Raw genomic sequence first — 22,047 nt, 5'->3', positions numbered from 1 at the left:
CTTTCCTATTTAGAATTAATTCAGTTCTTGAAAGCTGATGAACTCTCTCAGTCCTCAGAGGTTTTAGATGCTTTATGAATCCCGTGCCCTCTTAGACACTTCAGACACTTATATCAGTACTTCAGAATATATTTAGAAGTCAGGTTTAAGCACTTATCTTGAAAACTTTTGGCTGACATAGTCAAATAATTATTCTACAAATGAAAAATAAAACACACTAAGAGCAATCCAAAGAACAACTAATCTCACACACCAACTCACTGATAACATGCCAAGACTGAAAAAATACATAATAAAACAATTATAAAATTTATAGGGATTTAGTAGGTCACAGAGACCATCTGCCCGCAAATCAAGGACTATTCATTACTACCAGGTCAGCCTTACTGTGAACTATCTAACTTTGGCTGCCTCAGAAGATCTGGCTGTCACCCTTCTTAAAATGGCCACCCCCTATCTAAGATGTGACATATTAAAATTATAATGTGCCAAATAAGTATTTTGTACTATTTTGGAGTAAAAAAAAAAAAAAAAGACGTTATGTTCCAGTTAAGAGAGAATGAATATACTACTATACTAATATAATATTACCATATCATTATGGTTTCAAAAGGCACAGAATTTCTAGTTACATGTGCCTCACTTGGACTGGTCTGTAATAAAGCTAGAAAGCATTGAAGGGAAAGAAATATTTTATTTAACTTTTTGGCAGCAGTCCTTTTAAACATTGTGACTCAGAGCACCGAGGGATCAATAAAAACACATTTATCTCTCGAGTTCCTTAAAATGAACTCTAATCTTATTTCGTGCATTTCCTGTTTGCAAGAGGATGGGAAGAGATTCCTAGGCAGTAATAGAAAAATATCCCAACATTTTTTGAAATCTATTCATAGTTATAGATTGACAAAAATCAAACTTTTATGGCATTTTCAACAGCTCTACAGAGACACTTCTGTTTGAGTTGATACAGTGTAGTTCTAGTGAGGTAGAGTTTGAATTAATTACTCATAAATTATTATATATGCCTGAAAAATATAAAATGTTATTTTGCACAACAGGAAAAAAATGTGAAACCAACAAAAATATTGCCAAGAAAAAAATAGCTTACTTACTTGCTATTGTAATCTTCCTGAAGTTCTGCGTTTCCAGGTTCAGGTTTCACTCAAACGTGATGTTTTATTCCAAATAATTTATGTAGGAATAACAATAGTGAGAAATAAGATTACCAGGCATTCTGCTGTTACATTGAAACAGGGCAGTAAGAGGCTTTCCTGTCCACAGAAATCTGCTGTGAAACAGAAACTGTATATTTTAACATTTTCCTCCATAAAATTCTGTCTCAAATAGTTTGTGAAGATATGATAACCTCACTCTAATGAAAAAAAATATTCTCCAAATGAAACGGAAGACAGACTGTCCTTGAGCCAGAACTGCAGTGCAGAAGTTCTGGATATGCCCTCAGGAACTGACCATGGCTGGCAATAGAGCATAACTCCATTTGACATGCAGGTTGAATCAATTTACACACAAGTTTGAATCTCATAACTCAGCACCACACTGGATAGCAGAGTGCATATCTTTTTTGATATAAGACTAATTTCCAAGTCTGTAGAAGCAAGTGTGGCAGTGGAATTTTTGCAGATAATCTGATAAAGCCTTTAACAGCAAGTCCAGAGCACTGAATTACAGAAATTCTCAAGTCCAAACAAAACAGAATTGAACAAGTATATTATAATGCACTCTTGATTTGCTTTTCTTTTCTGCCCAAAGAACAACCTCAGGAAGATTAGTCCATAAACTGATCTAATTCATTCTAGATTTTTAAATATTTCTCTGTGTGTGTGTGTGTATGTGCAAATGCTGAACTTTTAATGGGTAACAGTGAGTATTGGGTGTTCAATATTTGGTAGTCTGGTTCTAAAGATTAACAAAGATAACAATAAGTCATGTAGCATGTTTTCCTTCACCTGGCTGGATAAGACTACAGCCTCTTTCAAACAAATCAGATGATTAAAGTCCATTTACTTGTCATGCCAAATGTTTATGGACATTCAAGACAAAGAGATAGTTGAAGGAAACAACCATAATACTATTATTTGAATGTTTCTTCCCCATTCATCCAGCCTTAACTACAATGGCAAAAAAAGTAGAAAAAGTACTGTTGTTAAAACTTTAAGAATGTAAGAAATATTTGCTATACAAACACAGCAAACTCAGTTCTGTCAGACCGAATAGCCACTACATAAAATCAGCATGAATACATGGATCACTGCAAAATTTCCAAACAAACACACAAGACATGACCAAAAAAAAGAAAGTTAGCTGTAAGTCATTCCAGGCAAGGAATTAAGAGATGTCAGATCTATAGGGAGGCAGAAACTGCTCTGAGATTCAGACAAGGTTGAAGAAGCTGAGGATAGATCAGTTCCAGAGTTTACGCTGCTGTTACTAGAAACAGAATCTGGCCCAGCACTCTGTGGAAGGATGCCAAGAAAATTCTTGGCATCTTGAATTAAACCTGTAGGTGGTTAACAGGAAAGTTAAGGTCAAATAAGGAGACCCTTAGCTGGCTGTGGTTCCATCAGATAAGACAGCCCACCGGGCAAACAGCAGACTTCAAGATTTAAAGGGCTACTCTTCACAGGAGTTCAAGACTCTGTCAACCAGAATGTTACATTTCTAGAATAACAGGGGCTTCTCCAAATACTGACATTTAATCATTCTTTATTAATGTGCCAGGCTGTTGAATTGAAAGCAGTGTTCCCATCATAAATTGAATTCTCTTTCATTCCCACTGTGCCAGGCACATATAATATATATCACATGGGTGAACCTTGAAAGGGGAGTGTTTATTTAAGCTATATCTTCCTCCTAGTTTGAGTTTGTTTTCAATCTGCAGTTGAGCAATGAGATTGAGTTGCTGAGACTATGTTGGTGGGCTGGGCAAGGGCCACCTCAGAGGAAATAAATCAGTTGCACAGATAAATGAGCTCTTGTGAATCTTTTCCCCAAGTCTTCAACAATATATATTCCGGGTCCTCATTTTTTCATTAAAAGAAGAGGGAAAATCTTACCCAAAAAACCAAGAATTTGTAAACTTCACATATATCTGCAAGGCAAATTAAAGCCTAGGCTTTCCCAGGGTCCTGTAAAGCTGTGTAAAAAACACAGATTTCATGGCTGAATTTGGTTCAAGTGGACAGTATGACATTGTTAATTTTCATAGCTATTTCATGAGTTAATTCTGCCCAAATACATATCTGGGGAAAAGATGACACGGTATTAAATTACTGTCCTACATAGTGTATTCTCGCTGGCAGTCATCAAGAGTTTGGAGAAGGAAATATATTATTATTATTTTCCCTTCACAGATGCCAGGGCCCAGCTTACTGGCTTCTATTCAGCTGCTTTTTTGTTACTCCCATTAAGCACCTTGCCCAAGAATGCTTTGGATTACTACCAGCTTTGGGATGATAAGAGCTTAGTCTCTATTGCGTGATTTGCTTTCTCCATGCATTGAAATCACTGAAGACAGAGTCCTTGAGAGTATTCATCTCATGGCTTAGGATTTCTGTGGGCAAAGTAATTTGGACAGAGTCACCTACGTGCCACGCATATAAAAATGTAACATTCATTGCCTGCATAAGGAGACAGCTACACCCCCTGATGTTGGATCCTTTCTCTTCTATGAACATAACCTCATCCAGAAGCAGTCTGAGGTCAGTATACATCAGGTCGTATCCTGCAATACAAATCCAACACATCCATCTGTATTCCATGTCAGACTAAGAGGAACCTACTGATGCAGATCATAGGCCTGGGGAAGGTGGCAAAGAAATTGCACTGCTCTCTGAGAAGGATAAACCAGCAAGCATTCCCAGGTCTTTGCCTGTTGCAATGAGTCATGTCTTCTCTTTCCACCCACTTCAACAATGCCTGTACCAAGTATTTAAGAATCCCAATAATCAAACACATCAAGTGTCACATTCCATCCATAGTTTTAGGCTATTAAATATAGGCCTGCAACCCTTCAGGCTAGTAATTGTTCTAGTTGCTAACAAATTCTGCCTTCTATATGAACCAGTGAGGTGGCTATGCAGATCTGGATTAAAAATCAGCTTGCATCTTCCCATCTTGGGGCATGGATATGGCTAGCACATGATAGTCAGCCCTGACACTGGAGACAGGCCCATTCTCTGTGGATAAAACATTCTTTGTATCACCACATATAATTTTTTTGCAGCATAATGAAGAGATCGTTTCAAGAAGTTATAACACTGTCACATGTTTATGCTTCCTCTTCACAGAAGACAAAGCACAGAGTCCAACTGCTGCACACTGCAATGAAGCACAGATTTTTATTTGCCAAGATCATAACTGTTTTATTATGGAATAATTTCATTTTGAAAACTGTATTTTCCTATATAATACTATGCAGGCAGTAGATGCTGCTATGATCTCTGAAAAATTATTAATTTGGGGAGGGGATTTGATGAATCTGTTGATTTTACAGTTTTATCAGGACTCACTCTGCCTATCATGCCAGAAGGACTCTATTTAATGTCATCATAGTTCAAAATAATGTTTATCTACAGATGGAATATTTTTGTTAAAATTTAAACCATTTGAAAGGGGAATGAAATATTCACTAGGCAGGATCACTAGAACAAGAAAATCACATGTAAAGGGAAAATATGTGGGAAAAGAAAAAAATCAATAGTGACACATGAACATTTTATACACAAATATGAATTAGAGATTATATACAGAGAAATCTATTATTTCAGGTTACATTTGAATAATACATAATATTTAGATAGAAAGGTTGTTTTTTTTTTCCCTGAACCATAAAATTGCACAAAGCAGAGTTTTCAGTGTCAAATCATTTCGGTAAGTATTAACACTATCAAAAATATTTCTAAATGCAGGAGCAAAATATTTTTTTCTAAGTAAGAAACAAGTAAGAATTTTTTCTAAGTAAGAAACAATTTTTCACTGTTTTCTACAAACCTGTCAACAGCTATAATCAGTTAAAAAATATTTGAAAATATAGCAAAAAAATACCCAAACTTAGGCTTAAAAACTTTTTTATCAGCTTTGATCATCAAAAAAACCACAGTAAGCAATGTAATTGTCTCTGCTTTCCAATGGAAAGGAAGGTTTTCTAAGATATTTGAAAAATACCTTTCTGTATCACAGAGTTTTTCTCTAATCTACCTAGGCAAGTCAAGTTCCTCCAAGAAAGACTGGATCTTGAGCCTGAATGAACTCTGAAACATTCTCTTTTTAAAGATAAACATACACTCCATAAACTTTTCATTGTTCTAAACATCTGTTTGGACTTATAAAGAGCTTTTCAGCCAAGTCCTGCAATAGGGAGGTTGACTTAGTATGTGTATCTCTTCTTTAATTCTTGCAAGCAACAAAACATTATTTGTGTAGTCAGTATGATGTATCATATCTACTCTAGCGCAGAAAAAAATAACAATCTAAAACATAATAAAAACCAATAGCTTGTATAGTGTCCTGTTTCCCCATCTTAGATTGATACAGATATAGATGTAGACATAAAGGGGGTCCAACTATCCTGGGTCTAAAAGCAGGTGGATCATCCCCTACATTTCTTTTGAATGAGCTCCTTAGCCAATGTATTAGAGTCTCCATTGCTTTTCTGTCTCAGTGGGAATAAAAAAAATCGGGACAAATAGAACTGTAACAAATAGACCTTAGAAACTGGTCATCCTATAATGTCTTTTAGGGGAAAATGTAGGTACTTACAGTGAAGACCACTCAGCTATGTTGGAGGCCATATGACAGTAGACTGCTTTTGCCACTCACCCTGAACTGTTCACCCATTAGACTTTGGACTGCTGGTTACTTTTAAAGGTTCTGCAAATGGGGGTCAAGAAGTACAAGACTGCCATCAAACACAATTTGATTCCCACCTCAGGAACTCTGCAGCTTCAAAACAACCACGTCGTGTTAGGGAGCATGAAACCTCCTACCTTTGCTTTCTACAGTTTGTAAGAAAGGTGCATAAATGAGCCCATCCTTCAAGAGTCTAACACAATATCTGGATTGCAGATATACATAATTAACAGCAGATCCCAAGTTACCAGATCATCAATCATCTATTTCAAAGCAAATGTAACCTGGGCATTGCCCCAAAATGTATGTTCCAAGATTTGATACAACTTGTTCAAACTTCCCCTTAGGCATTTCTAGGAAAATACTCTTAAGAGCTCATCATAATCTGTGGATCATAATCTGAAAATGTCAACCTTTCTGCAAGGTTCAAGAGCACTGTTCAGATCTGTACTCAGAGCCACCAAGTCTTGATAGATTATTTATGAGTTAGATCATGAGCCCCACAATGCGGAGATCTAAGGACTTGAGAAAGCCAAAAATCAGAGTTGTCCTTTTAAAGAAGATGAGACAAAGCAGAACAGGTAATGTGAATGAGAACGTGACAAAGGAAATTAAACCCAAGGAAAACAAACTGCACATGTTTGACATTAAACAAGATAACATAAAGTGAAAAGCTTTTTTATTTGTTTAGTTAATAATGATTCATTGAATTATATGGTTTACAAGGACCTGATCAGATAACATGGCTTAACCATGGTTTTTATAACTGTGGGATGAAAAACAGTGGGACAGTAGGAAACACATATTTGGTCTAACTTTTGTAAAGTTGTTAAGCAGGCCCATTGGTTACAGTATTTCTATTCTGAACTTGAATTAGCTCAATGACTGATGGGGCTGCACATCATCTTTTTTCAAAGTTCATAATAACTGAGCCCATGGAAATGCTGAGCCTGTCTGTAAAGAAAAACTTGAAAACCATTTGAGGACCAAATGTGAGGCTTGTCACATTGCAGTCATGTGCTCTCAAGGAATGAACAAAAAGTGTAAATTTAACCTAGTTAAAGATGTTATTGTTTCAGTGTTGGATATAGGATGGAGCAACGAAAAAACCTCTGAGAGAACATGTACAATTTATCCAATGCTGTGCCCCACCCTTGGATTAACTTTTTAGCTTTCTATTGTTGGCAATATCTCAGCCAGAAATTTCAGTCCTGAGAAACGTAAAATGGAACTTTAATTGTTGGAACAAAATTTATTTTCTAGCCCAGAGACCACAAAGCAGAACAAGGCCAAGATACAGAACACTGAGTGCCAAACTAGTGTGCAGCTGAGTGCAGTTCCTTCACGATTTTTATTTTAAGTTCTGCTTTTCATTTGGGAATGTCTACTTCTGTCCCTCACATAAATAAATAGATGCCACCACGTAGGTGAAACTAAACCAGCTCAAGGGCTGATCTTCCTGGTTTATCCATAAAGATTCTGGAATGACTGTAAAGTGTAAGATTTAATGGAGTTTTTTGTGTACCTGAACATTATTTCCAATTCTTTTGGTTGGTGTGTGAGGCTTCCTCACTGTCTCATACTGTAGAGAAAAGTTTATCAATTTTAAATTTAATCATCCCAGTCCATCTGTAAGGAGGAGCCTTCCTTAATATGCTTCCAAATTAGAAACAATTTATAAAAAGCAAATGAGTGAACGATGGTGTTTTGGAGGAGTCTAAGGGGGTGGGTTTTTCAAAGTCTCTTTCTTGGTTTTTTTTTTTTTTTCTTGGTTATTTTGGGTTTTCATTTCTTTGTAATACACAACCATAGAGAACAAATAATAAAAGCTGATTAGCTTAGGGGATTTACTATATAATCAGATACTCTGAGTAGGGGAGACAGAAGTATGTTTTATTTAGGGAATATAAGTTTTGTTTTCTTTGTGTAATTGAAACATTACACTTAAAACAAACAGAAATTTCCTTGCAGAAATTTCCTGTCACTGTATGAATTTCATCCAAATACAGAACTATCAAATATTCACCTCTTCAAAAAGTTAATCCTCCTGGAATTCTTAAATTCCACATTAAAAAGGCCAAATATCAGTGTGCTGACTACAATATACAGGCATATTTTTCTACTTTACAACTTTCTTTTTCAAGATCTCCAGGGAAATTATTTAAGAAGATGAGTTTCATGTGCTCTGATACCACAACAACAGAAAATGTTTCACCTTTTTATCTTGCTGATTGTCTCAGAGAGAGCTCACAATAGCATAACTGAAATATCTTTTTTTTATATAAGGCAGAGTTCAGTGGACAACTTGTCACAAGATAGCAATTTTTCTTAAAAATCTTTTTTAAGTTATTCTCTCTAAAAAAGTTCACTATCTTCAAAACTATATGCAAAAATTATTTTCAAACTAATTATTTTTTCTTGCTTCTGAAAATATTTACACTGAAATGTGACCTTTTTCCATTGGAAAAAGAGGCCACATGGTACTGCATGAGTCACATACCTGAAGCCTGTGCCCTTTTCAACATGAGCCCTCAACCATCATAAATACAACTTTTGCTTTTTAAGCTTGTGATAGTTGCTTGACCTTTGCTAGATCTGTAAAAATTCTTGCCAGTTATTTTTGGTTTTAGTAAATGTTCTAAAACTATTAAAAGGGTGGCACAAACACTGCCAAAATGAACACATTTCATACCATGAAGAGATATTCACAGAGTGTTTCCTGCTAATATTTCCCTTTAACGACCTGATACAGAGTTTTTCTCTTTGCCTTGCACATCTGGCTGAGCATTCTCTGTGTATTTGGATGGGTTCTCCTGCTTGGTACCATGCCCTTGCCACACCACTGCATCTTTGGTTCAGGAAGAACATTTTTGTTCCCATACACAGCCTGAATTCAAGCAGGGTGTGCTCTCCTACAGGGAGGTCACCTCTCTCCACACCCATGTGTGGCAGGTGCAGATGGCACAAGTATTTTGGCAGTCAGTCCCCAGGGCAGACCTGACAAGGACTGGAGAAAAGCATTTGCAGTGGAAGCCTTCAGCTCTGTCTGCCTTTCTCACTGCAAAAACCTTGCAACTCTGAGTTGTCCTCTTCAGAGTGCACTACAGGGCTCATCATTGTCTGGGCTGTCTAGGATTGCCAAATATGTCCTGGAGGGTTTTCTGGGTGTGAGTAGGTGCTGCAAGCAGGTGCAGTGCACACTCTTTAATTTACCCTTAGCCAGCCTGCCATTTTTAATGCTGGTTTAGTTCTTTTCACCAATGAGTAGAGAAGAAATCAAATTCCTCATACTGTGAAAATATGTATTTATATTTCTATTTCAGGAGAATTGAGAAAATAACACAAAAACAGGGCCTTTTATGGTCTCTGATATGAAACCCGATGTTACATTTCTGCATAGTAGCACCTGAAAAACCTTAATTCATCATATTTTCCAATTTCCTCAATCTTTCACAACTTTTGTGATGAATTTCTAAACCCATAGGTCCCTCTGCTTTTTTTGTTTATGCTGTACATGACAGACAAGCTATGCAGCTGATATTAATACATACTTAATACTATTATTTTATTCATTAAATTAATGTAATCACTAGAAAACTGAAAGATCACCTGGTACATTGCAGTTAACTCAGAGAATACAGCTACAATAGCATTATAACCAAATGGCCTTGCATTTCTCAGCTATAAAGTTCACTACAGATCTCACATTAAACATTTGCTTGAAAGACAGCCAAGTGAAGATGTGTTTCATTCCTCTGGGATCCAGAAAGCTACCAGCTGTTTCCTACAAAGTGCTCTGCTGTGTCCAACACTGAAGGTCCATATATTCAGTATCCTTTCTCCAAGAACTGCTGGCAGCAGATGTGTACAGAACAGAACAAGAACAGAGCCCACATTAAAGGGTTCTTCCTGTGTTGTAATCCCCTGTTTCCAGCTATCAGTGGGAGTGTCTGACACGAAGCTTGCATCTAATGGCTGCATGGAATAGTCACAAATGGACTTAATCTTCACTAATCTATCCAGATCCTTTCCAGCTCTCTCTATGTTTTTGGCCTCCAAAATGTCCCGTGAGGATTCTTAGAATTTAATATGCATCATAAAGATTTCCTTTTGTTTCTTTTAAACCTGCTGCAGGAAAGCTTCACTGAGGCCACTAGTTTTTCTGCCCCCAAAAACAATGACTGATCACTCCTTACTCACACTTTTCACATCATGGCTGATTATCTGAACATACCCCTCCTCAACTCAGCTGTTTATGTAACTCTAATTTAATTTGCTTTTATATACTTGTTTTCTGCCCTTCAATACAAAAAAATTGTTCTTCTGTTCTAGATAGTTCCTTCACTTTGGTTTTTATCACAGGATGTAGCAGAAGAATTCAGTCCAATTAAGGTGAAGGGAGCAATTTCAATGTCAGAATGACTCTTGCAAAATCTCTGATATTATCTATTCCAAAAATATGTCAAACTTTCTTCCAATACCTCACATCACTTCCCTAGGAACTAAAACCACACCCTTAAACATAAGAACTTGGTGAAGGAAGATTAGCTTCTGCATGGGATATCCAAGAAGGTCTGCATTATGCTAGGAGATGGAGAGAAGAATTTCTACGCCCAGGCTGTCTTCCTTTACTCCTGGAAAGTTCTTAATGTCCTGAAGGTAATTCTGTCTTTTGATTCAGGGGTAGCATTATGAGCCTGAGTGGAACAGGAGAGCAGTATATGGGATTTACACAGTCAGAAATCAAGTTATTAATCATAATGATAACTCACATCTTGTGGTTTAAAAAATAAGCACAAGAAAAGCAGAACAAAAAATACAGGCAGGGAATATGTCAGAGATTTGCTTCTTAAAGTGTATTTTCCAATGTGTGTCTGAATGGATGAAGGCTTGCACACCTGACTTGGCAAATGGTTTCATCCTTTCACAGGTCAGAACAAAGCAACCCAGGTTTTTCTTCTACTGACTCAGCTAAATCACCTTCTCTTAATCCCTGCCTGATGCTCTTAGGTATGTTAAGGGCAATGATTCACCAACTCTGTTGGCCTTTTCAGCATTCCAGCATCTCATACTTTATTTCCTGGGATCAAATGTGCCAATCTTTACATATTTTGATATCTTCAAACCTTCTTTAATTGTACCCCTTTAGACAACCACTCTAAGCCACTTACTTCTCTTGTTCAGTGATGCAGTTCCTCATCTCCAGGACACAAGAAACTGAAGTCAGCACATCAGGCCCACCACTTCCCACTTGAGTAACAGAGTATGGACAGGCCAATAGCATTAAGGCTCCTTTGGAGATGGACTGCAATGCAAAGTCACACTTAGGGCATTACTTCCTACTGCTTCTTCGTTTATTTATTTCATTTATAAAGTTCATTGAAGTTTGCCCCTAGGAGTGCTAGAACTGTATTTAAATAAGTAAAAGTTTTACATTATTAACTACAGACACTGTCAAGAATCAAATTGAGTATATTGTTTTCTCATTGTTTGTATAACATATTCAAGTATCATACTGAAGAAAGTATCTGAAGTTCTATACTTTATTTAAGAGAGGCAGAAAAATCTTAATTACTTTAATGAGGCTTATTAGTGTCACCCAGATATGAGCTGAGGGGTGGGCAGAATAACATCAATAAATGGTCATGAAGGAGCTAAAATTTTCTCAGCATAAACTATGTCTAAAATCATGGTCTGCATCATACCATATTTTCTATAAACTCATTCCACTTATTGTGTTCCTTTCATTTTTATATCTGCCACCCCATTATTCCTAAGGGAAGAAAAACAAAACCCATCCTCCATAGTCAAAACTTAGTCAATAAAAGAATACTCAACTGTATACATAAGAGAACAGTAAAGACATTCCCCACCACTACTAGACTGCCATTTGGGAAAGGTATAGCCAAATTCTTGGCCTAGAGCATAGTTCATCTGGCCTTTTCTTCCCCTATGTACCATCCTGGTGGAAGCACATAAGTTACTGTTTAGAACCACTACAGGACAACAAGAGTTCAAGAAAGGTTCTTGTAGCCAGAGAGCAGTTACCTGCTGTGCCATGAAGGTGCTGGTTGCTTTATTACCACAAGAGAGAAGCATCAGACAGAGATTTCTCATCAAAAGGACCACAAGTGCTGTGAAAGAAGTGAAATAGCTGCCCTAAGAAATGACATTTGAGAGGGTGAGTGAAATCTGCATGGGTCCATGAAGATGGCAAGAGGCAGCTGAAGCTTAATAGAAAAGATATGTTGGGCTTAACCAAACCCAGGCTTGATGTTGTTCAGCTGACTACCCTGGTGTCCCTGCTTTGGCCCACTTGAAGAAGAGTGGTGTCAGAGTTAGAGGCTCCAGGAAGCATGTGGGATGTGACCACAACATGAACTAGCATTTTAAAGAAAGAGAGAAGTTGTTTAGGCTTGTGAATGAGAGGGTTTTATGCTTTAAGCATTTTTTTCCTCAAAGCAAAAAAAGGGAGGGGAAAAGTTTTAGCAGAAATTGTAGAGTAAGAAAAAGAAAGAGAATGGTTTGGTTTATGGTGACTCAGTGTCTGTGCTTCTGAATAACCTGGTATCTGCCTCTGATGGAGGAAAAGAAGTAGAACAGGTTATTATATTCCCTTATTTAATATGGACCATTAATTCACATGGGCAGTCTGTTGAATCTAACAGAAGACATGGCTGGCTTCAGTAGAAGATGATATAGGAAGCTCTGGAGGAATTATGAGAGGACAGTCCATAGAAATGGTGAGAGGAATAGGACAGAATATCCAAAGAATATCCAAAATATTAATAAAAAGCAATATTTGAGAAAGAGTCATATTATATGAAAAAGTAGAATCATCAATCTTGCAAAAAACATCCTAAGGTCAGGCAAAAGGTCAATCTTTATATAAGACTGGACTAGAAGTCACTGAAGTTGCTAAGAAAATATCTTGTGTCACAGATCTGCTAAATAATGTTTGTGTGTAAACAAAAGAGTTCTTTTATTAGCTTAAGATTTCACCCTGCTTAAAAAACAGAATCATAAAAGCCACAGGGAGATCCAGGATATTTTTCCCTCTTTATCCTTACATATTTACATAAATAATGAAATAGTGAATCATGATTACCTCACTTCAGTATCACTAAACCAGGGAACTGGCAACTTAGCATTCAAGTAGCAGGATGCACTACATTTATATGCAAACATGTGTGAGGAAGGACATTATCTCAGAGGGAAAAGTTTACAAATATAGTCTGCTCACCACAGCTGAAAGAGTTTGGACTGAGATGAGAGTGAAAATAGTGAAAAACAATAGTCATAAAGAACTGTTATGCATCTCCAGGGCAGGATTAGAAGGCAGAACAGGAAGCATTTATGCATGAAAAAAGGAGAGTTGTAAAAAAGCATACACATTGATCGTGGGGATTTCAATTATGCTGACATTTACTGGAACACAAGTGACAAGCAAAAGCATGTTCTAAAAGCTCTCAAAGCTGCTGCCATATGGAACTTTCTGCTAAGTCAACCAAAGGCATCTTCTAATCAAAGCTAAATTCTAGGTTCTTTCTGTGAGGTGGCACAAGAAACTGTCCAAGCCAGCTCCAGATGAATGAAGTCACTGGAAGAACTACAGGTTGCAGCCACAAAACAAGCCTGAATTTGTTACCCATCAGCTATTGCAGGACCCTTATTTTCAGCAGTTTTCAGACATTTTCTTTCCATTCCATGCCCACCATTGGCCTATTTCTCAGGATGGTATAATGTGTGGAAAAAATAAAATGAGAGGAAGAGCAAGAAGACCACTTCAAAATATTTTCTGTTAACTATCTAGGCAGAAACTTCAAAATCCATCAGGTCAGCAAGAAGGCTTATTAGGTAAAAAAGCATCAATGAAATGATGGCTTTGCTTATCCTTGTCGAATTCATCAAACGAACTGAATATCTTCTATTTAGAGCAGATATGACCTCTAAGAGAGGAAAAAAAAGAAAAATATCTTGATGAGTGGTGTGTTCCCAGAAAACACAGAAAGGGTTGTTCAGAGTGGTAATGATTGACCTTGTTCCTGTAAATATTTTCTACCTAACTTGGTCCTGACAGATAATTCTACAGCTCTTATCGCCAATCTTCATTGCTTTATTCAATGAGTGATTCACACTTTAAGACCAAAGCAAACATAGAGCTAACTCTCCATATTTCATTGCAATTATGTTATTCACCCTTCTAAGCACTCTACTAAGCAGGATCAAGCCAAAACTTTGATTGGAGAAAAAAAATAAAGAAAACTTTTCACATTTCAGGTTTATACCTACACAATTAGGAGGAGCAAAGAAATAACTAGGTTTAGAGCCTCTAACTCTTAGTTTACAGCCAACTCTCTTCCATTTGTCTTTCTCTGTATTTTCCTTCCCTTTATCAATTGTTTGCACAGGACTAACTTATATAGGCAACTATATTTACATATTTTAAAATATTTATCAAGGGGAAAGTGAGCCCCACTTTCAAAAAGCTTGATGGCAGCACCAAGGGTAGGACAGAGTGCAGGGGAATGTGATGTGTTTTTATGTTAGTCCCAAAGGTGGAATTGGTGTTGAGGGAAGAGGACATGCTGTGGAGCACAAAGAAAAGCTAAGATGGTTAATTTCTCTCATACAATCTCATTCTGGACAGAAAAGAGAGGGATAAGAGTGTCGGCAAGCATGTTCCTCCTCCTGAACAACTCTGGTTACCTCAATGCTGAGGTTAATTTTATCACTTAAGAGGTTAATTTTATCACTTAATAACACTAAGAAAAATTTACTTTTATGCAAAGAGGGTCACTAAGAGGTTCAAGTAGGAAGCACTAAGTATAAATGATACTGAGATCCTGTGCTAATGGCAATAACACAAATAATTTGACTTAAGCCATGTATTTCATCTCATCAGAGAAACATCACTTTTCTTTTCTAAACTTTGGAACCAACTCTGCCAAAAATCTCATCTTTAAATACTTCTGGCTGTCATTTATTTTAGAAAGATGGCTTGGACAAACACACACACACACACACACACACATATATATATATATATATTATATATATATATATATATATATATATATATGTGTGTACATGCATGACAACATTTATGAATAAACATAATAAGACCTGAAGGAATTCAGAAAAATACAGATCCATGTACTAAGAAAATACGTCTCATCAAGGCTATTGTTCAAAGTAGGCAAGAGAATAAACTGCTCCTCAAGCTCAAGTTTGTATTAGAAAAATAAATAGTTATTACAAAATAGATACAGAAATAAAGAGTGGTTAAACATTTTTAAGGGATGGTAGAGAACAATCTGACCCAAAGATTCACCTCAGTTTGAAAACTAAGCAGGTATTTCAGATCTCTTTAGAATCAACATAAATAACCCATTTACTAGACTGGAGCAGGGGTAAGCAAAGGTGAAACCCTCAAAATGTGTGCACACATGCAAAGTGCTTCAAATGGGGCTGCTTCCACAAAGATAAGGAGACACTGGATACTTTTTTTTTTTTGACACAGATGGGTCAACTAGTGAGAATCTAAGATTCATTAAATGGCTGGACAAATGATTTCAGAGTAACTGATAATCCAGTGTAACAAGTCTGGAACACAGTAAAAATTCAGGAAGAATGGAAACTATAAATCTTATCAAAAAGGTTACATGGCATCAGCCCCAAGCATGGTGGTGGAACAGATGACACAAGATTGTATTAACAAGGAACAAAACAAAAACAGCATATTTGAAAAATAATTCGTACCAATCATTATAATTTAATGGAAAAATAATCACAGTAAAAGCAAACCAGATTTTACTTTTTGAGTGAAAATTACATGCTTGATTAATAAAGGCATCTGTACTTTTTTATGTTTAGACTTTTGGAAATATAAACCTTACTAAAAAGAAATACCTCATCAGGGGTATAGATAGACAAATAAGTCAAATATTCATTTAAAAAATTCAACATTGATTAGAAAATGAAACAGTTGCATTTCTCAAGGACATTTGACATTCAACATTATAAACAACTAATTGATACTACAAACTACATACTGTTCATGAAATCTACTAATGAAATGACTGAGAAAACATTAAACAACATCAAGGTTTAAATGGTCATATAAAATATTTGGATTTTGATCCAGAGAAATACATCTATATATCACGGAATCATTGAACTCTGATTGGAGGCATGTCTGGAGGTTATCTACTCCAGCATTCCATCCAAAGCATAGCTATCTCTTACATGAGGTCAAGTAGCTGTAGTTTTGTCTGTCTTTCAATTCCCTCCAAGGACAGAACCTGTTCCAGTTGTTGCATAATCCTCCAAAAGAAAGTCTCTTTCCTAACGTAGCAATGACTAGCAAACATTCCAACATGCAGTCTTTGGCCTCTTTATGCCTTCTGCCATCAAGGAAAAGAGTTTGGCTCCATCTTTGTAGCTGCCAGCAATTATCTCCAGGCAGTTCTTAGACCTCACCTTAGCTTCCTCCTGACAGGTTAAGGATTCCCAACTCCATCAACTTCTCCTGGCAGGTCCCATGCCTGATGTCCCATACCATTTGGTAACCTTCTGCTGATGTCAGTCAATCTCTGAACAGCTTTTTGAAGAGAAAACCCAAAACTGGAAGCAAACTTCCAGTACCACTGCTGCTGAGCAGAGGAAAAAGATTACTTCTTTCCATCAATTTGCTTTACTTCTACTCATCAGGGCCATGAGAGCACTGTGAATCACAGCTGTCCCGGCCCAGAATTAATTTTATTATTTTGCCTACAGTATGGAAACGTGTGCTTTTCATTGAAATTTGTAACCTTTCTGTTGACACTGTCTTTAGGATACTCTTGACCAAAGTTTTGCCATTCACTATTCAACTCTCCACATTTAATGCTCTGTTTAAACTTTCATGTTCTATTTACATTTTCTAAGGAATTTTATCCTCCAGACTGTTGATAGAGTTATTCAATAATAGAGGCTTCTCTACTTGTGCTGGATACACAGTATTTATCATTCATTACCAGGCATCAAGTCACCACCCACCTTAAAGAGCCCAATTATACTGTTCATAAGTTACCTTCTAAATGAGGATGTTGAGAGAGGTGGTATCAAAAGCTTTATTGAATTCGAGTTTCAGTTATTGCTCACTGGTCACTCACACTGAAAATCATTTAATCATACAAGACAGCCATGTTGGTCAAGCATGTTTTTCCCTTGGTAAAATAAGTAGATAATTTCTGACTTTTTATCCTTTGTACACTTGGAAATTAATTCCAGGAGGACACATATATATACCATTATATTTCACTTTTTTCCAGTCATCACAAACCTCCCCTAGTTGCATTATTTTTTATAGATAACAGGAATCCATCTTGCAGTCATAGAAGCAAGTGGTAAACCCATGAGCAAACTATGTCATAGACCACAAAGGATAAAGCTATAATCAGAACTTTGAGATAAAATAATAAAGCCTGATCTCTCTTGCTAAAGCTGGAAAGACAGCAGTGAGAAACAAGATAGAAAATATGATGTTATCTACATATGAGATATTTTTTTAAAAGTATGCTGGATTATTCTAGGTGTTTCTGATATCCCTGCTCTAATGGGGATTTTTGAATACTTCATAATGCAATATAGAACAATAAAATGACTGGGAAAGGGAGCAAATACCTTTCAGTCAGAGTTTTGCTGTTTATTTTATTTCAAAGATGATATAAAGAGTTCTAGGTTGTTTAAAGACAGCACCCATGGGCTTCAGAAAGGGAGAGTTGGGGTGATTAGCTTCAATAAATTTCTGTGAAAGAAGTAACAAGAGCTATTGCATTATATTAATTAATGAAGTCCATGGCACTTGGCTCAAGATATTAGTAACTGGGTTAAATATAAGGCATCCACAGATCAGGGAAGATGATCGAATGGCTCCTTTTGCTCTTTTTCTCTATGAATCTTAAGTTTTATGGTGGTATCAAGATTATTCTGAGAATGTTAAACATAATACAGCCAGTAAATCTATATCAGAATATCAAGTAAATCTTCTGATACTTCTTTCATAATATTTGACCTGCAGAACAGAAAACCAAATGAAATGGAAAAGAGAGGATCTCTTCCCCATAATAAAATAAAGGCTAAGGCATTAGCACTATGATCAAAACACTGAAGAGTATAATGTAATAAACAGCTTTTAAAAAAAGGAACTTTTGCCTTCATGTCAATGTGCAGCTGTAGCTGTAGAAAAGGTGCTTTGTTGCATTAGGGAAGTAAAAATAATTTAGAAGATTCCTAGCCTGTTTATGTAATAAGGGTATCAGTAAATCCCAGTGGTCAAGGAGGGATTTATTTACCCACATCAAAGTACAGAAAGCTCTTAATATATTAATTAATCCCTATTTGAACAACAGATCTCATTATGAGTTTTCAAAAAAACCCCATAATAAGTTGTTTTGTTAGCAATAGATAACTAAGTAGGTTTCTGTGGAGCAGTAACTCTCTCCTGCCTTAACACGTTGATAGCACTTGAGATGTTTCCCAGGACAACAATTAATAGTAACTAATTACTAGTAAAACAATCTTGGCAAATATCAATCCAAGTCAGAATAAAAATATGTAAAGAAGTTTAACATTTCAGGTTTTTCCTGCTCTTTTCAAGTGACCTTGGATTTTCAAGGTGCTAATGAGATTTCAGAGGAGACTGATGCAAGCTCCCCAGAAACTGTCTGTAAAAGAAATAGTGACAAAGTGGTAGATAGCCAAAAATACTTTTTCCTTATACCAGACTGTGCTCAGCTGGCTAGACAGCTTATGTGGTTTCTGGATAGCATGCCAAACAGGGGACCAAAAGTGGAGAGCATTGTTTGAATGGGATTCCTGGGGAGAGGGGTGGAAAGAGTAATATAAAAAGGGCAGGAGAAGTAGGAGCTGAAGACATTGAGGTTAAATCAAAACATGTAAAGCTGTACGAAACACAATTTCCCTAACTTTGCTTTTCAAAGGACTCCTTGTTTTTCTGAAGAGTGGCTGTGCCCACTGTCACCCCAATGCCAGGTACGATTTTTGAATCGTAAGTCTCAAATGGCCCCATTCTTGCTTGGCAGAGCTGCCAGACAGGGATAAAGGGGGAAGACTTGAACAGAAGGACAGGCATGTCTCTGTCCCCTCACACACACAAAGAAATAGAGCAAGACTGTAGATAGAGAACAGTGGTAGGGGCCAGGTTGTGTCCTGTTAGTCACAGGGGCTGTGGGAATGATGCAGGGTCAGTAAGACATCCATACATATAGAGCCTTTTAAAGCCCTCAAGCTTCTTTTACACCACAGATCTCATTTACATATGCAGCACAGTCCCCATTCAGAGAGTGTGAGTGAAACTCGAGCCAAACTGCTTTGTTTTGCTGCTTGCCTTGTACCACTGAAATTTCCCTTGCAGTAAATTACCATAGATAAACAAGAAGTGTCTTAAAAATTAGCATCTGATTGCCCTCAAATTGAGCCCTGGTTTTTACCCCAGAGAGCTCAGTTGAAGGAACAAGAAAATACAATGACAGTTTTACTAGAATACTTTACAAGAAAAATGACATAATTGAGAATCCATTCCCTTATGTAACAAGGATTGATAGAAAATTTTATAATGGAATTCTGTGAAAAGGGTCAATAAATGCAACCCTCAATATTCATTTTCCTGGTGTATTATTTACCTAGCTTTAGCTAATATAACAACCACAAATCCAGGTGAGGAAAATCAGCATTGCTTCACAACAAAATATTCTTTTGCTCCTTGTGACTTAAACATGTAGTGAATTAGAAACAAACAAAAACCTCACAAACTTTCAATACCATGGAGTGGTGCACAGATAACACTACTGTGGAGGGAAAGTCTTCCAGCAGATTTAACACAGCCATGACTGCACTAGAGGAAAGTTTGGGTAAGTGAAATGTGTTACTGGACTCTGTCAGCAAAACAGAGATGTCCAGTGCCTAAAGGATCCCCTGTGATGCCCAGATGGCAGCTGACAATCAAGAAGTAACCCAGTCTCCTGTATTTCAGGTACCTGTGGCACCCAGTGCACCATGACATACCCAGAGTGCAGGGATCCTCCCTGAATAACCATATTGGTAAAGGAAGTTCTGGATTGTGACTATGACACAAAGCAGAGAATCATGTGATTTCCTTAATTAAATAAGGAAAAATATTTTATCAGCAAAATACTTCACATTAATTTTCTAAATGTATTATTTGAATGAATTACCAATGTATTGCCAAATTGGATGGAAAATCCAAAACCAAAAGCAAATATTTTTTACAGAAAAAATTAAAAAGGTGTTAAAAAATATTTTCTAATGTCTCCAGACCAAAGAAGAGGGAACATAATTAAAAGGGGGGAAAAAACCAAAACAAGGTGAGAAGAAAACAAGGAAATATGTATAAATCTTTAGTAACTTAGAGAAGTGGTGGCTGTAAACATCTTGAAAGCAGAATAAAGGCAGCCAGTCTTGACACGAGGACTACAGCACCAAGAACCCAATGGGACAATGAACATCCTGCAGAAGACAGAAAGACATTTTTCCTTCATTAAAACTCCCAAGACTGCAAAAATTATCTAAATTTTTCTATTTAGGAAAAAAAAGGATCTGAATTTCCTGTCCCTGTCTTCTACTAACTCTCACACTCCACTGTCCAAGAGTCTCTACATTCTATCTGTGCAAAACTTTTCTAAATTTAAATGTGCTTGTGTTTTTTATATGTCATCTTTTGCCATGCAATATCTGGTTTCTGAATACCCCTTAATTTATACTTTCATTATAATAATTAAATACACCCAATAGTGGGCTGGAATTGCTCACAGGAAATGATCACTGTGAAACCATCACCCTTCTATCACTGCTTTACAGGTCACACCTAAGCTCACATTTAAGAGAAGCTTCACCCTAAAAAGCCTGTGATTTCCAACAATCTCTTCTCTCCTCCCCCTGGCGTTCTTGCTCTCAGATAAAAAGTAGCCCCAGATCCTGCTTAAACTGATGTATTTTAGCTCAAACCCCAGTTTTTGGATTCAGGGACTGGACAGTAACCAGATCTACGTTTGAAATTTCCTTTTATGCCTTCTCCTCTCTACACCTGAGAGCACTCTAACCTGCCCCTGGATCTTTCACTCATGAAATTGGCTTTGGCATTTACTCTGGTTGTACTATTCAATGAGTTGTAAAATAATTTCAAATGTGTTTCTGAATAGATATTTGCACTTTTAGGCATTCATGATTTCAAATTTCAGGTAACATTACTGACAACACCACAGCAGAAGTGTTTCTATCCCCAGGATTTGAGGCCAGAGCTCAGTAAGGGATTTGCTCCCACACATTCTTCTAGGGCATTGTTGTCTTGACAAGTCCTGACAAGTAGCCTTAACACCTTCATCACTCATCAGTTATTTCAAGTACACTGCTATGGCAATAACAATTACGTGGGTTTGCTTTGTTTTGCTTTTGCCACTCAAATATTTTTGTCTTCCTAATTTATTCCCCTTTATTCCCCTTTGCACACAGAGCCTCAGTCATTTCCCTCATACAGGCTTGGGTAAATCTCTGATAACACTGCAGCACGTCCCACCTACACTATATTGAGTTGACACTGAAATTATTTTCATAATGTCTATTTATAGACAAATCTTTTATGAAGTTTATAATAAGATAGAGTACTGCATTACAAGTCTAAGTGATATATAAGTTTTTTTTAATGTCAGATACTTGCAGGCAACCTGAGTAAGTATTGCAGTAGGTTTGCATAGATATTGAAAAATGCTCTCTGTGAAAATATACAGAGAAAAATAAGCTAATTCACTCAAAATGCATGCACAGTTTGTTAAATTTACCCTTGGTTTTGAATCAGGTGTAGAAAAAGATTTTTACCTTATAAAACAGGAATCGCAAATCCTACTTAACAAATTTATCTTGTGCTTTCTTGCTTCAGCTCTTTTTTTCTTCTTCTAGTTACCTGCTTATTCTTTCTGCAGTTTATCTTTTCTGTCATCTGTTTATTGAAAGCATGCATTCAAATTAAATCAGGTGGCAATGAGAAATTTTTCCCCCTTTAGAGATACACAAAAGTGAGGGACAATTTTCTAAATTCTATTGATTACATATTAATTCGGAGTTCACAGAATTTCAGAGGAAACCTCATTATTTTTTGCA

The sequence above is a fragment of the Molothrus aeneus genome, chromosome 3, assembly GCF_037042795.1.
Source record: "Molothrus aeneus isolate 106 chromosome 3, BPBGC_Maene_1.0, whole genome shotgun sequence".
NCBI classification, from domain to species: domain Eukaryota; kingdom Metazoa; phylum Chordata; class Aves; order Passeriformes; family Icteridae; genus Molothrus; species Molothrus aeneus.
Note: the sequence above shows the minus strand (reverse complement) of the source record.